Consider the following 15,390-nt stretch of genomic DNA (forward strand, 5'->3'; position numbering starts at 1 on the left):
AGGGATGACATATGGGACACTAGGTTTTGGAGGTCAATATGATAAACGTCTGAAGTAATAACCCAGGTCATAATTCAGTGTACTGGTATAATGGATGACTAACCTTTCGTAATAGTTATTGATAGCTGTTGATAAGTTTTAAGTATAAGTAGTCCTGCTTTTGTCTCTGTAAGTGTGAACTTGTGAGATGCAGAGCTGTGATCAACTCTCTCTTTTCCAAGGTAAAAACAATGACTGCAGATGCTGAAAACCAAATACTGGATTAGTGGTGCTGGAAGAGCACAGCAGTTCAGGCAGCATCTTTAGGGAACATCTCCAAAACACCCGCACCAATCAACCAAACCGCCCCGTGGCCCAACATTTCAACTCCCCCTCCCACTCTGCCGAGGACATGGAGGTCCTGGGCCTCCTTCACCGCCATTCCCTCACCACCAGACGCCTGGAGGAAGAACACCTCATCTTCCGCCTCTGAACACTTCAACCCCAGGGCATCAATGTGGACTTCAACAGCTTCGTCATTTCCCCTTCCCCCACCTCATCCTAGTTTCAAACTTCCAGCTCAGTTACTGTCTCCTTGACTTGTCCGACCTGCCTATCTTCTTTTCCACCTATCCACTCCACCCTCTCCTCCTTGACCTATCACCTTCATCTCCTCCCCCACTCACCCATTGTACTCTATGCTACTCTCTCCCCACCCCCACCCTCCTCTAGCTTATCTCTCCATGCTTCAGGCTCACTGCCTTTATTCCTGAGGAAGGGCTTTTGCCCGAAACGTTGATTTCGCTGCTCGTTGGATGCTGCCTGAACTGCTGTGCTCTTCCAGCACCACTAATCCAGTATCTCTCTTTTCCAAGTTCAGCCACTTTGCATGCAGTTTCCTTGTTAATAAAGACCGATTGTTTTGTCGGAACAAGTTTTGTTGGACTTTTGTTGAGTATTATAGAGATTAGTTCTTACAATTTTCTAGCTAGTTTTAATCCACTAGTACAACAGGTCAGGCAGCATCCATGGATAGAGAGCTTTCTCTGGATACTGCCTGACCCACTGTGATCTTCAGCATTTTTGTTTTTATCTGACCTGAAACACTACTCTTTGTCTTTACTCACACTGAGGGTGCCTGATCTGCTAAGCACTTGCAGTCTTCACTCTGTGTTTGTATTTTAGATTTTCAGCCTCTGTTTTATGAATGAAATTGTGTGAAAAGCCTCTAAAGAAAGTGCCATTAAATGTCTACACATAGGAAGTCAGTACATCATCAATTGTGCTTGCTGGTTTTTGTGCCTAATTCTTGTGATTCACTTTGCAAAATCAACCCTTTGTTCATTATTTTCGCAATCATCAATGTGAGGGAAGCTATTTAGGACTGACCACTTTAGGCACACAGCAGCCACAGGTCAGTAGCAGCAAGGCTCCAAAGGCAAGTAAAAATGCTTTCAGTTTATCATAATCTGATGCTCAGGAAAAGCCACAGCCTGCAGTTCACGTGTCCTCTGTGTATCAGGCTACCACAACAGTGACAATACAATCTCTCTCTCTCTCATGTTGAGCATCTAAGCACACTCATCCCCCAGGCAGCTAAACTGACTTCTATCACTTCCAGGAACTTGGAAGCCAAATGGAAAATCAGAACTGGCCTCCATTAACAAGCCTGAATGGTTTACTTAGCTCACACTCACCCCCTTGTCCTAACCCTTCAACATTTATAAAAATTGTGTGCAGACAGGTTGGACCCAGAGATCTGGAAAGGAGACCTACCATGCTATTTTATCACCCAACCATCTCTGTTCCTGGTCCAAATTTGGTGAGGATGGGGGGAATGCTTGAAGATCAAGCCACTGATTATGTCAGGCCCTACCATTTATATCGTTCATTGCATTACCTTGCGACTAGAACTTAATACTAAATGGTATTTGATGTTCCAGAAGAATAGGTGAAAAGGCGAGTTTTGATTATAAGGAACAGTACCAGTGGAGTGGTGAGTAGTGGTATATGTGCACTAGATCATGAAATGGAATTTGTTTAATTGGAAATAAAGAATGGCAAGGGAAAGAAGGCATAGGCAGGAATTTTCTCTCAGTCCCTCAACAGTTTCTTCACTGGTGGACAAAACATAAATTGGCAAAAAATGGAGACATGGAAGAAAGGCATGACAATTGATATGGGTCATTCTTAGATAAGAAGGAGCTTCTCTCAACCTTCTATTGCACAGACTTGGTGGGGGGGAGGCAAGAGGCTGGGAGACGACAAAGAATCAGTCCTGACTCAGAACATCAGCAACAACCTTGTGTCTCTAAAATGAAATTACTGCTTACCCCCTGTTCAGAGAATGACTGGAACTGGGGTTTCCATAATGGTATTAAAACAACACCAAGATGTCACACTCTCCCAATCACAAAGTTGATATTAATCATTGCAGCAGTAGTCATAACTATTGGCTGGAAACCCCACTGCAGACACTGTCATAAACCCTAACAGGCTGAAAGTTAACTACACAGTTAACTGCAAGCTACTGATGCTTCAGTGATTTGTAATGCAAAGCACATACTCAAGGCCAGGAGTCCTTTTGGTATGGGTGGCACTCTGTCTGCCACTTGGTTCCTGATTATGGCCACTTCCACTTCCTTCTCCACACATCTCCTTCCCATCCACCCCTACCTTGTATCTATCACGACTCTGTCAGTCTTTACTGGATGCCATCCTGCCAATGTTAGAATGTAAAGAGCAATGGAATGATGGCTTTAATATGCCATCAATTGGTTATTTAAGAGCTTTGATTGATCTCTGCGCGAGAAAGCCATTTTCAAACTTCCATGCTTCCAACCACTCCCAACTCAATCAGGAAAGGTTGGGAAGACAATGTGCATCTTCGGGATTCCTGATATTATACAGCACTGGCCCTCATCCTGCTCTAGCCTATGCCTACCTCCACCCACCTCTCAAATTTCCAATATGACATCTAGAGGTGTAATAAAATTCTGACCACATACACGCATATAGAAACATAGAAGATAGGAGCAGGAGGAGGTCATTTGGCCCTTCGAGCCTGGTCCACCATTCATCATGATCATGGGTGATCATCCAACTCAATAGCCTAATCCTGTCTTCTCCCCATTACCTTTGATTTCAATCGGCCCTAGTGATATGTCTAGCTGCCTCTTGAATACATTTAATGTTTTGGCGTCAACTACTTCCTATGGTAATGAATTCCACAGGTTTACCATTCTTTGGATGAAGGAATGTCTCCTCATCTCCATCCTAAATAGTCTACCCTGAATCCTTGACGGTGACCCCTGGTCTGCACACACCCACCATTGGGAACATCCTCCCTGTAGCTACCCTGTCGAATACTGTAAGAATTTTATAAACCTCGATGAGAATCCCCTTTTACTCATCCGAACTCGAGCGAAAACAATCCTAATCTAGTCATTCTCACCTCATACGTCAGTCCCACCATCCCCAGGATCAGCCTGGTAAAACTTCGCTGCACTCCCTTGAGAGCAAGAGAATCCTTCCTCAGAAAAGGAGAGCAAAACTGCGCACAATTTTCTAAGTGTGGTCTCACCAAGGCCCCATATAATTGCAACACATCCTTCACCTGTACTCAAAACGCCTCACATTGAAGGCCAATATACCTTCATTTGCCTTGTTTTTAACTGCCTGCTGCACCTGCATGCTTACCTTCAATGACTGGTGCAAAAGGATACCCAGATCCCCCTGCACGTTCCCCCCTCTCAATTTACAACCATTCAAGTAGTAATCTGCTGTCTTGTTTTTTTTCAATGTGAATAACCTCACATTTATCCAAATTATATACTGCATCTGCCATTGATGTGCCCACTCACCCAGCCTGTCCAGATCATGCTGAAGCATCTCAGCATCCTCATCACAGTTCACTCTCCCACCCAACCTGGTATCATCTGCAAACTTTGAGATGTTACATTTTGTTTCCTCATGCAAATCATGAATATATGTTATGAAGAGCTGGGGTAGCAACATCGATTTATGTGGCACCCCACGAGTTACTGCCTGCCAATTTAAAAAAGAACCATTAATTCCTATTCTTTGTTTACTCTCTGCCAACCAGTTTTCTATCCATCTCAATACACTTCCCCTAACCCCATGCACTTTAATCTTACACAATAATTTCGAATGCGGGACTTTATCACATAAAAAAGCCCTGAAGCTGGACCTTAAAACTTCTAAAAGGCTCAATGTTAAAGGTAAGAGTGATGGAAATAAGTACCACAAATGACATGCGATGCTGCCTGATTTTGGACAGATAAGGCTTTAGTGAGACCGCAGTCTATAGTCTTGCATACAATTTTGATCCCTTTAGTTGAGGAGAGATATGGTTGCATTGAAGGCAGTTGAGAGGAGGCTCATTAGATTGATTCCACAGAGGAGGGATTTGTCTTATGAAGTGAAACTGGGCAGTTTAGGCCACTGTCTGGTGTTTAGAAGAATGGGAGGAGATCTTAGTTGAGGAACATAAGATGCTAAAGCAGATTGCCAAAGTAGACATAGAGGGAACATTTCCTCATGTGAGGCAACGAGAACAACAGGTCACAATACAGATAGGGTGTAGCAAATTTAAAAGAGATGAGGAGGAATTACTTCTTTCAAATGGTCATGAACCTGTAGAATTCACTACCCCAAGAAGCAGTGGATGCTGGGATTTCAAGGAGACAGACAGATTTTTAATGAGTAATGGGTTGAAAGATTATGGACAACAGGCAGGAAAGTGGAGTTGATGTCAAGATTAGATCCGTCATGAGCACATGAAATGGCAGTGCAAGCTCAAATTACCTACTCCTGCTCAGGTTTTTAGGTTCTGTCTGAGTAGGATGCCGAGTAGGAGGACTGTTTTCCTGCTACCTTAGCATCTGCAGTTAATTGTAGCACTGCCACACACCAACTTCATCCAACCAAAATGGGGTGGGCATATTCAGGATGCAAAATGGAGTCATGACTGACATTGCCTTGTTCATCATTTTCATCAGGCTAAACCTGACTCCAAGAAAGATTACCATACATTTGATGTCGCTATGCTTTTTGGAAAAGGATTTGGTACTTGTTAAAGTGTTCGATTCATCAAAAATCCTTTTGGATTTTCTCTGATGCTGCAATGATATCCTGGGTCCTGTTGCAGCCATTTTCCTCACAAATCTCTCTCTATCCTTTCTTCTTGAATCAGTGCAAGGCACAAATTGTTCCAGGTGGGAATGCCATGTCAAATGTATTCTAATTAGAAACCTTGTGAGCTTTGGAGTGGTTTATTCAGACATGGACAATGACTGTTATGATCTTCCCTCCATGTTATGGTTAGAAGGGGGGACGTTTGCTGATGATTGCACAATGTTCAGCACCCTTCTCAACTTCTTAGATATTGAAGCAGTCCATGTCCAAATGCAACAAGACCTGGACAATATCAAAACTTTTGTTGAAAGCTTGCAAGTAGCAATTGTGTCACACAAATGCCAGGCAATGACCATCTCTAACAAGAGTATCTAACCATTATCCCTTGACATTCAATGGCATTACCATCACTGAATCCCTCACAATCACCATCCTGGGGTTACAATTGACCAGAAACTGGACTGGATGAGCCATATAAATATAGGAGCTACAAGAACAGATCAGAGGCTAGGAATAATGTAGCAAACAACTCACTTCTTAACTCCCCAAAGCCTGTCCATCATCCACAAGGCACAAGTTCTGAGTGTGATGGATTACTCCACACTTTTCTGGGTGAGTGCAGCTCCAACAACAACCAAGAAGCTTGACACCATCCAAGACATAGTAGCCCATTTGATTGGCATCACATCCACAAATATCCACTTCCTCCATCACAAATGCTCAGTAACAGCAATGTGTACTATCTAAGTGATGCACTGCAGAAATTCACCAAAGATCCTCAGACAGTAGCTTCCAAAACCCATGACTACTCCCACCTAGAAGGACATGGATAGTAGATATACAGAAACAACAATACCTGCAAGTTCTCCTCTAAGCCATCCACCATCCTGGTTTGCTCTTGTCGGTCCTTCACAGTTATTGAGACAAAATCCCCGAGGGCATTGTAGGTCTCCCTACAGCATATGAAACTGCAGCAGTTCAAGAAAGCAGCTCAAAATCAGCTTCTTAAGGACAACTAGTGACAGACAGTAAGTGCTGACCCAGCCAGCAACACACATGTCCCATGAATGAATTGAGAAATAACAATGCTGGAACCAGGATTTCACCAAATCAGAGAATCCTGGGTTGAAATATTTCAGACTATTCAAAATTCAGGCTGTCAGGTTCAATTAATAGATTAATGGATACCCATCTTAATGCTAACTAAAAGACATCTGCATGAATATCTTGATTTATAGTGTACTTTAAGTTTTGGGGGTTTTGGTTAGTTGATTGGATGGCTAGTTTGAGTGGTTTTGGTTAGTTGGTTGGATGGCTAGTTTGAGTGATGCTGACAGTGCAGGTTGAATTCCCACACCAGCCGATGTTATCATAAAAGTCCTGCATTCTCAACCTCTTCTCTTACCTGTGGTGTGGTGAGCGTCAGGTTAGTTCACCACCAGTCCTATCTCTCTATTGAGAGAGCATCCCTTTAGTCTTTAAGGACTATGCAACTTAACCATTTTGGTTTACTTTTAAGTACAGTGTTTTTAAGACTGAAAGAACTTGCATGTAATCCCTGTACACAATGTCTCTGTTTTACCTCATGACTTAGTACCATTAAGAACATGAAGCACTTTGGTGCTTCAGTTGCTTCAAATGGATGTAATACAATTTAATTTAAATAACAAAAAACAATCAACATGCATATAACCAAATTTGGTTTCAGACCTGACTGCTTCACAATGACAATTGAAATATTTTCACAATTCAAGTGACTTTCACAACAAATTTTAATCTGAGTTCTGTTTGAATTTGGAATCTGGCCTGGTTAAAATATAAACAGGCTTGTTTGACCATTTCATCAACTTCACCTGATGACTGCATCGGCGCCATCTCGTGCTCCCGCAAGGAAGTTGAGCAATTCATCAACTTCACCAACACATTCCACCCTGACCTTAAATTTACCTGGACCATCTCTGACACCTACCTCCCCTTCCTGGACCTCTCCATCTCCATTAATGATGACCGACTTGACACTGACATTTTTTACAAACCCACCGATTCCCACAGCTACCTGGACTACACCTCTTCCCACCCTACCTCCTGCTAAAATGCCATCCTGTATTCCCAATTCCTCCGCCTCCACCGTATGTGCTCCCAGGAGGACCAGTTCCACCACAGAACACACCAGATGGCCTCCTTCTTTCGAGATCACAATTTCCCTTCCCACGTGGTTAAAGGTGCCCTCCAATGCATCTCGTCCACATCCCGCCCCTCCGCCCTCAAAACCCACCCCTCCAACCATAACAAGGACAGAACGCCCCTGGTGCTCACCTTCCACCCTACTAACCTTCGCATAAACCACATCATCCTCCGACATTTCTGCCACCTCCAAACGGACCCCACCATCAGGGATATATTTACCTCCCCACCCATTTCGGCCTTCCGCAAAGACCGTTCCCTCCGTGACTACCTGGTCAGGTCCACGCCCCCCCACAACCCACCCTCTCATCCAGGCACCTTCCCCTGCCACCACAGGAATTGCAAACCCTGCGCCCACATCTCCTCCCTCACCTCCATCCAAGGCCATAAAGGAGCCTTCCACATCCATCAAAGTTTTACCTCACATCCACCAATATCATTTATTGTATCCGTTGCTCCCGATGCGGTCTCCTCCACATTTGGGAGCCTCCTAGCAAAGAGCTTCAGGGAACATCTCCGGGACACTCGCACCAATCAACCCCACCACCCTGTGGCTCAACATTTCAACTCCCCCTCCCACTCTGCCAAGGATATGCAGATTCTGGGACCTCCTCCACCGCCACTCCCTCACCACCAGACGCCTGGAGGAAGAACGCCTCATCCCCCGCCTCGGAACACTTCAACCCCAGGGCATCAATGTGGACTTCACCAGTTTCCTCATTTCCCCTTCTCCCATCTCATCCCAGCTCCAACCTTCCAGCTCAGCACTGTCCCTATGACCTGTCCTACCTGTCTATCTTCCTTTCCACTTATCCACTCCACCCTCCTCTCTGACCTATCCCCACCCCGATTCATCCATTGTATTCCTTGCTACCTTCCCTCACCCTCCTCTCTGACCTATCACCTCCATCCCCACCCCCATTCACCTATTATACTCTATGCTACTTTCTCCCCACCCCCAAACCCCTCTCATTTATCTCTCCACTCTGTAGGCACTCTGCCTCTATTCCTGATGAAGTGCTTTTGCCCGAAACGTCGATTTTCCTACTCCTTGGATGCTGCCTGACCTGCTGTGCTTTTCCAGCACCACTCTGATCTAGACTCTTGTTTGGATAACGGTTCCATAGCCATCACACAAAACCATGGAAATTTTCATACTATTTTGAATATAACCTGAGCATGAAAGATTTTTTTTTCAAATCAAATATGAGCAGTTTCTCAGTTACTTCGGTGTGTTAACACACTGTCTGAAATGGTACTGATCCAAAATGGACAGAGAGATCCCAGCTTAATCTTTTGCTTGGTGGTGAATTGGTCAGTGGTCAGCTGAAGCAGTCACACCATTCATGTGCATTCATGTAATACCTTGCATTGCCACAGGACATGCTAAAGCAGTTTACAGCTAGTCAAGTACTTTCGAAGTGCTGTCTGTATTGAAATGTAGAAAACACATGAATGCCTTTGCTCTCTGCTGACTCCCACCAACAGCAATATGAAAATAACCAAATTCTCTGATTTTTCTGATGTTAATTCAATGATAATACGAGAAGGTTAAATCAAGGAGAATATGAAAATATGGAACAAGAGCAGAGTAGGCAGTTCAGAACTGCGATTGCTCCACTGTTCAATAACATCATGGCTGATCAGTTTGTGCTACAAAAATTCCACTTTTCCATCAATCGCAATAACCTGAGATTTCCCTGCCGAACAAGAATCTGTCCACTTCGGTCTTAAAAATAATCATTGACCCCTCCTCCACCACTTTCTGAGGCAGAGAATTCCAAAGTTGTGCAACCCTTGACAAGAAAAAAAATATTACCCACATCTTTGTCCTGAAAGTGTGATCCCTAATTTTAAAGCAGTGTCCCCTACTTCCGGGCGGGCCCCACCCACCTTTCCACATCCACCTTTTCAAGACCATAACAAACAGGAACAGGAGTAGGCTATTTGGCTTTTCGAACCTTCTCCACAATCCAACAGCATCATGTCTCACATCTGTATTCCTGCCTTTCTCCGTAACCCTTGATTCATCTACTGATTAAGATTCTATCTCATCCTTAAATATACACAAGATCTCAGTCCTCGTGGATCTCTAGGATAAGGAGCTCTAAAGACTCACAACCCCTCTGACAGAAGGATCCTCCTTATCTCGGTCTTGAATTGGTGCCCTTTATTCTGAGATTGTGTTCTCTGGTCCGAGAACCTTCCATGGGAGGAAACATCCTCTCAGCATTTACCTTGTCGAGTCCCTGAAGAATCCTATACATATCAATGAGATCACCTATCATTCTTCTAAATTCCAATTAGTAGAGTCCAAACCTGTTTAGCCTTTGCTCTCAATGCGGACCCTACGCACCAGGCTCATCTTAGTGAACTTTTCTGAACTACCTCAAATGAAATGATAACTTTCATTAAATTAGGGGACCAAACTGCTCACAGTACTCCAGATGGAATCTCACCCACACCTTGTATAGTTGCAGTAAGACTTCCCTACTCTGATACTACAATTCCCTTAAAATAAGAGCCAACATTCCAATAGCCTTTCTAAGTACCCACTGCACTTATGTGTTAGCACTCTGTGTTTCATGCACAATTACTCCCAAGGCCCCTTGAGTTAAAGTTTTCTGAAGTTTTACTCCATTTAAAAAATACTTTGTTCTCCCTTCAAAATGAATAATTTCATATTTTACAAACCATTCAAGATCTTATGCATTTCTATTAAGTCATCCTCATTTTTCTCCACTCCAGTGGATACAAGCCCAGTCTGTCCAACCTATCCTCATAAGACAACTCACTCATTCAAGATATCAATCTAGTAAACCTCCACAGAACTACCTTCAATACATTTACATCCTTGCTTAAATAAGGAGACCGAATTGCACGTAGCATTTGAAATGTGGTGTCACCAATGCCCTGAATAACTGAATCATAACATCCCCACTTTTATTTTCAATTCCTCCTACCCAGAGGGAAGAGCGATACTAACTGAGGCACGGATAACACACCACACTTTGACCTTAGTGTCCTGGATTGGTGAAGCGTACTTATCAGTTTGGCTCATTCTGCTGTTTATTGATGATCCACATGTGAAGATGACATTGGACATGAACACATTTCTCTCTTCCCTCATCAACGTGATTGAATTCCCTTCTGACATTGAAAGTCACATCTCATATAGCCTCCTAGAGAATACATAGTGGAAACAGCTAATGCTTATAAATAGAAATTATAATCAACAAAGCAAGGGACAAAACTGAGGTAACAACAAGCACATCTTGCAGTAAGGCCTGAGATTGTCCAGAAAGATCCAATTAAATGTCCCTGAAGTTTCTTTTCCACTTACCCAACACGCTTATACAGGATGAATTTTACCTTCCTGGGTTTAATCCTTGAGAAGACAGTAGTCACAATGGTTAGCAGCCTATCACAACCCCCCATTATTTCACTTTCAAGTCCATGTCCTTTGTGTGCGATCTGAAGTACTAAGCTATTAACAACCTTGTGGTCCTCCCAGCTAATTTTCTGACCCTACATCTTCTCCATCGCAGAAAGTATCTAGGTTGAGTCTGATTATGTTTTTGACCTCTGCACTAGCTTAGCCAAGCTGGTTAATCTATCATGAAACATTTTTTTACTTTCCCAAGAATTTATCAATGATTAAAATTGTGGATTTTTCAGTTCCAACTACACTCCTGAGTTTAATGGATTCATGTTTGGATGTCTATAAAGAGCATACTGCAATCAGCACCTTTATTTGAGTGGAGTAGTGGTGCTGGAAGAGCACAGCAGTTCAGGCAGCATCCAAGGAGCAGCAAAACCAACATTTTGGGCAAAAGCCCTTCATCAGGAATAAAGGCAGAGAGCCTGAAGCGTGGAGAGATAAGCTAGAGGAGGGTGGAGGTGGGGAGAAAGTAGCATAGAGTACAATAGGTGAGTGGGGGAGGAGATGAAGGTGATAGGTCAAGGGGGAGAGGGTGGAGTGGATAGGTGGAAAAGGAGCTAGGCAGGTAGGACAAGTCCGGACAAGTCAAGGGGACAGTGCTGAGCTGGAAGTTTGGAACTAGGGTGAGGTGGGGGAAGGAGAAATGAGGAAACTGTTCAAGTCCACATTGATGCCCTGGAGTTGAAGTATTCCGAGGCAGAAGATGAGGCATTCTTCCTCCAGGCGTCTGGTGGTGAGGGAGCGGTGGTGAAGGAGGCCCAGGACCTCCATGTCCTCGGCAGAGTGGGAGGGGGAGTTGAAATGTTGGGCCACGGGGCGGTGTGGTTGATTAGTGCGGGTATCCCGGAGATGTTCCCTAAAGCGCTCTGCTAGGAAGCACCCAGTCTCCCCAATGTAGAGGAGACCGCATCGGGAGCAACGGATACAATAAATGATATTAGTGGATGTGCAGGTAAAACTTTGATGGATGTGGAAGGCTCCTTTAGGGCCTTGGATAGAGGTGAGGGAGGAGGTGTGGGCACAGGTTTTACAGTTCCTGCGGTGACAGGGTGGGTTGTAGGGGGGCGTGGACCTGACCAGAGGGAACAGTCTTTGCAGAAAGCCGAAAGGGGCAGGGAGGGAAATGTATCCCTGGTGGTAGGGTCTTTTTGGAGGTGGCGGAAATGTCGGCGGATGATTTGGTTTATGCAAAGGTTGGTAGGGTGGAAGGTGAGCACCAGGGGTGTTCTGTCCTTGTTACAATTGGAGAGGTGCGGTCTGAGGGCGGAGGTACGGGATGTGGACGAGGTGCGTTGGAGGGCATCTTTAACCACGTGGGAAGGGAAATTGCGGTCTCTAAAGAAGGAGGCCATCTGGTGTATTCTGTGGTGGAACTGGTCCTCCTGGGAGCAGATACGGCGGAGGCGGAGGAATTGGGAATACGGGTTGGCATTTTTGCAAGAGGTAGGGAGGAAGAGGTGTAATCCAGGTAGCTGTGGGAGTCGGTGGGTTTGTAAAAAATGTCAGTGTCAAGTCGGTCGTCATTAATGGAGATGGAGAGATCCAGGAAGGGGAGGGAGGTGTCAGAGATGGTCCAGGTAAATTTAAGGTCAGGGTGGAATGTGTTGGTGAAGTTGAAGAATTGCTCAACCTCCTCGCGGGAGCAAAAGGTGGTGCCAATGCAGTCATCAGTGTAGCGGAGGAAGAGGTAGGCAGTGGTGCCGGTGTAATTACGAAAGTTCGACTGTTCTACATAGCCAACAAAGAGTCAGGCATAGCTGGGGCCCATACGTGTACCCATGGCTACCCCTTTGGTCTGGAGGAAGTGGGAGGATTCGAAGGAGAAATTGTTAAGGGTGAGGACTAGTTTGGCCAAACGAATGAGAGTGTCCGTGGAAGGGTACTGTTGGGGACATCTGGAGAGGAAAAAATGGAGGGCTTGGAGGCCCTGGTCATGGCGGATGGAGGTGTAGAGGGATTGGCTATCCATGGTGAAGATGAGCATTGGGGGCTGGGGAAACGGAAGTCTTGGAGGAGGTGGAGGGCGTGGGTGGTGTCTCGAATGTATGTGGGAATTCCTGGACTAGGGGGGATAGGACAGTGTCGAGGTAGGTAGAGATGTGTTCACTGGGGCAGGAGCATGCTGAGACAATGGGTCGGCCAGGGTGGTCAGGCTTGTGGATCTTGGGAAGGAGGTAGAACTGGGCAGTGCGGGGTTCCTGGACGATGAGGTTGGAAGCTGTGGGTGGGAGATCTCCTGAGGTGATAAGGTTCTGTATGGTCTGGGAGATGATGGTTTGGTGATGGGGGGTGGGGTCATGGTCGAGGGGGCAGTAGGAAGAGGTGTCCTCGAGTTGGCGTTTGGCTTCAGCGGTGTAGAGGTCAGTGCGCCAGACTACCACTGCGCCCCCTTTATCCGCTGGCTTGAAGGTGAGGTTGGGATTGGAGCAGAGGGATTGGATGGCTGCGCGTTGTGAGGGTGAGAGGTTGGAGTGGGGTAGGGGGGGTAGACAGGTTGAGGCGGTTAATGTCCCAGCGGCAGTTGGAAATGAAGAGGTCGAGGGCAGCTAATAGGCCAGCGCGGGATGTCCAGGTGGATGCAGTGTGTTGGAGGTGGGCAAAGGGGTCCTCAGAAGGTGGGTGGGAGTCCTGATTGTGAAAGTAAGCTCGGAGGTGGAGGCAACGGAAGAATTGTTCGACGTCACGGCGTGTATTAAATTCATTGATGCGTGGACGGAGGGGGAATGAAGGTGTGTCCTTTGCTGAGGACTGATCGTTCGTCCTCAGTGAGGGGGAGGTCTGGAGGGATAGTGAAAACTCGGCAGGGCTGGGAGCTGGGATCTGGTGTGGGTGTAGAGCTGGGAGTGGGGGCGAAACCTGTAACTGGAGTGGGTGTGATGGTGGGAGGAATGGGGGTGGAGTCATGAGCAGGGGTAGTGTTCCCCTCAGGGTTCTGGGGGGTGAGGATAGTGATAGTGGGGTCTGTGGGGGGCGTGTCAGCAGAATGCAGGTGAGTGGCGCTAGTGGGGATGGAAGTGGTGGTGACCACGGCAGTAGGGGTGGCTGAAGTCACTGACCGTGTGGCATCAGCGATGATGTGAGGGGCAGAAGTGATGTCCCGTGTGATACATGAGGAATTGTGAGGGGCGGAAGTGGTTGTGGGAGTGGCCATGATGGAGGCGGAAGTGACATCATCAATCAGCGTGGGGGTGGCAGCTGTATCAGCCACATGGCTAATGGCGTCTGAGTAGTTTCCGAGGCCAGGGGAATCTTCTGGAATGTTTGAGGAGCGCTGGTTATGGAGGTGGGTAAAGAAAAGTTTGTTGTACTTACAGTTTTTGATGTTTGAGAAGGAATTGAAATATTGTTTGTTGAGAGTATGAATTCTCCTGAGGATGTAATACAGAGTGGGTCCTTAGCAATTCTGAGAGAGTGTGGCCCTCTCCCCACCCCCACCCCCACCCTCCTTTAGCTTATCTGTCCACGCTTCAGGCTCTCTGCCTTTATTCCTGATGAAGGGCTTTTGCCCGAAACGTCGATTTCGCTGCTCCTTCGATGCTGCCTGAACTGCTGTGCTCTTCCAGCACCACTAATCCAGAATCTGGTTTCCAGCATCTGCAGTCATTGTTTTTATCTTGTTGATTTTTAACCCTACTGCAAATCCTCTTGCAAGGATGCCTGCCTTGAAGAAGTTTTCCTCCTCTCTCTACAAGAATCTCAGGGAGTCCTTCTCCCACTGCAACTCCCAGGTCATTTCCTCTGCCCTTTTCCCTGCAAAGGACCCTGCAAAATTTATCTCACAATTCTCTGATTGACAGTTTGCACTAACATCTGGTAAATTTGCCTTTGCACAGAACGAATTGATTGATGTGCTTTGCTTTCAAATTCAATTTTTGCCTGCATATGTTCAACCTCATGAACCTCTGTGAATAATATTCTACATGAACCATGTTTCTATCTTCACAAGACTAATGTTCTGAGTCCAACATCACGTCACAACTAAAGAGAGAGGTGGAAAAGTAATGGAAATTATACTTTAGAGAAAAGTGGGGACTAGAAAATCAGGGGAAAGAAAGTGAAGGTGAGAGAGCAAGGGAGATTGCAGACCACAAGTCTCACAGAAGAAAAGGCAAAGGACGTGGAAATTCATTAAAATATTGTAGAGAAGGATGAATGTGTGTTAAGGGTAGAAGATCGGTCAGCTCTGTTGAAAGCACAAACCAAGAAAACGTGGTCACTGAAAATTGCTAATTGACGGTCCATATTTGTTCATAGTCATGATCATCTGTAATCTCTTTCTCCTCCTGTAGGGAAATTTGCCATCATCCAAGTTAACACTTTCGTATATCCTGCATCCCATCAACCCTAATAACTCCCACTTGAAATTACCTTTCATGATGTGGGAGACCATCAAAGCTTATGCGCAAGGTTTGATCATCTCCTACTCAGTGACCCAGAAAAAATTAAAGGGAGAACAACAGCGTCTGCTCGAAGCTCGCTTAAAAGCAGCTGAAACAGCATACGCTGATAGACCTTCGATTATCAAATTACAAAGGATTACGGCCCTTAGGACAGCTCTAAACACCACACTTACCCAAACGGCTAAGAGGGAGATATTATTTGCGAATCAAAGGTTATATGAATTTGGC

The 15,390-nt window shown here is 45.5% G+C and overlaps 1 protein-coding gene across 3 annotated transcripts in view; it reads right to left on the bottom strand.

Moving 5' to 3' along the window:
* LOC140464913 (CUB and sushi domain-containing protein 1-like) overlaps positions 1-15,390 on the bottom strand; it is a 2,358,623-nt gene that overhangs the window by 691,319 nt on the left and 1,651,914 nt on the right. The gene's annotated exons all lie outside the window — the stretch shown is intronic.

Source organism: Chiloscyllium punctatum, chromosome 3, assembly GCF_047496795.1.
Source record: "Chiloscyllium punctatum isolate Juve2018m chromosome 3, sChiPun1.3, whole genome shotgun sequence".
Classification (NCBI taxonomy): Eukaryota; Metazoa; Chordata; class Chondrichthyes; order Orectolobiformes; family Hemiscylliidae; genus Chiloscyllium; species Chiloscyllium punctatum.